Raw genomic sequence first — 2040 nt, 5'->3', positions numbered from 1 at the left:
GGCTAAAGTCGCAGTGCATTATCGTAGTCGCCAAACGAGTCGTTTATGGATGGATTGAAAGTAGTGTATGTGAGTAATGGTATGTGGTGGATTTGCTGTTAAGTAATTAGCTGGAGTGCCGTTCGATTATTCGACGATTCCGCTGCAGGCCATCATCTTTTACCAACCATCATTTTTAATTATGAGCCACTAAATAATATAGGCATTTATCGTTTCCATTATTGAATATCGAAGGGTAAAGCAAAATGATACGGATTCAAAAAATGGAATAAATACAATTTATAATGCACGACAAGCTAAATAAGTATTTGGTAGTATATATATTACACGCTATAAAATTGTATTTGCCAAGTAATAATATTTGCAATTAGCATTATTATATTTTTATACTTATATATATATATATATATATATATATATATATATATATATAGTACGTGCACTGAAAACTTTTATACGCAGTGTTTATTTAAGCCATGGGCTAGAGGCAAGTGATCGATAACGCGATGATTATTGCTCGCTAATAAATCACGTGATGCACTGTCATCGATATTAGCGCCGACTTCTCATTAGATAAAAGATTTAAACTTTAAGTGCAATTTATCGCAGGACAATTGCAACTCACTGTGCGTTGCCCTTGAGGGCCGCGTGATGAAGGACGTTGAAGCCACGTTTGTTGCGCAGCGTGAAGTCGAGGATCTCGTTAGCACAGAGGGCATCGACGATATCGAGGGCGTCCTTGCCGATTGCGTCGTGGAGGGTCGTGTCGCCGTACGAGTCCTGGAGGTTGACGTTGCAGCCATGACGCAGGAGTGTACGCACGCATTCCGAGTGCTGCTTGTTGACGGCCACGTGAAGGGCGCTGCATTTGCCATTGTTCACCGCGTCGATGGTCGCACCTCGGGTCAGCAGGAGCTCCATTATCTCCGGCTGATTGCTGAATGGCCGAAATCAATGTACGAGAATTAGCAAACGATTGGCTCGACTGCTTTCTTTGCAATCGTTAATTTCATATTAACTGCAGTTGGATTGCACTTGGACGGCAAGGCCTCGCTTTTATGGGGGCCGTGGTACCGGTACCATAAAGAATTAAAATTATTGAACAATGAGGATGAATATTCTTGGTCTACCATTGGATTTTTATCTTCTTGAGAAATTAACGCGGACTTCAAATATTCTTTGCAAATTCGGTTGGGCCGTGAAACGAGTCCCTCCATCGACAATTTGTCGACGGTAATTAAGCTCTGCACTTTTTTAAATTGCTTGAAATCTTTTATACTAATAAATAACTAATATGATCTGAAAGTCTGATATTTTTTTGTAGACTTATTGTAAAATGCATGGTATTTTTTATAATAAAATTTAAGGCAGATTTAAAAAAAAAAAAAAGTTATGAAAATTTTTTTTTATTTTATTTTGCATTCCAAGTCGTTAATTATATACTAATTATAATATTTTAAAAGATATCTTCCACGTAGTACATAGTTATAGCGAGTAAATTTATAATCGAATGAATAAAATTTAAAAACTCTACGTATTCGTCAAATTGTGTATAATAATGACAAATCGAGAAAATCAATCGAGTGAAAAACATTAGTGAAAGTTGCGGTTTATTTGCAGTAAGCAAAAGAGAAAAAAAATCCATATAATAATAAATTACGATAATTGTAAGAACGCAAAGCAATGATTCGAAGGGAATCTTGGTCGCTCATTATATTTATTTTCCATTTCGCAAAATGTAACTAAGGCTCGCGATTGCGGGTCAAGCACATATCAATTTTCATTACCCAAAGGCTGCGTAATGGAGGGGAGTGTCGCTGACACATCTGGTGACAGCATTGCAACTTATTGACAGCGGGATGGGAAGGAAGTCCCGCATGCAGTAATGCTTGATGTAGTTACCGAGCGGAACGAAATTGCAGATGTCTAACTATGGGTTCTTCCCGTGTTTATTGTATTGTTTTTCCAGATGTTTTATGACACTAGTGCTTGATAATTTCGAGCAAGAAAGTTTTGAAATTGCAATACAATTTTTACGAT

At 37.3% G+C, this 2040-nt stretch overlaps 1 pseudogene; it reads right to left on the bottom strand.

Annotated features, from left to right (window-relative positions):
* Window positions 1-523: 523 nt before the first annotated feature.
* Window positions 524-1812, bottom strand: LOC105366939 (E3 ubiquitin-protein ligase MIB2 pseudogene; annotated as a pseudogene).
* Between the last annotated feature and the right edge of the window lie 228 nt (window positions 1813-2040).

Source organism: Ceratosolen solmsi, unplaced genomic scaffold, assembly GCF_000503995.2.
Source record: "Ceratosolen solmsi marchali unplaced genomic scaffold, CerSol_1.0 scaffold65, whole genome shotgun sequence".
In the NCBI taxonomy this organism is placed as follows: domain Eukaryota; kingdom Metazoa; phylum Arthropoda; class Insecta; order Hymenoptera; family Agaonidae; genus Ceratosolen; species Ceratosolen solmsi.
This window is presented reverse-complemented; position numbering and strand designations above follow the sequence as displayed.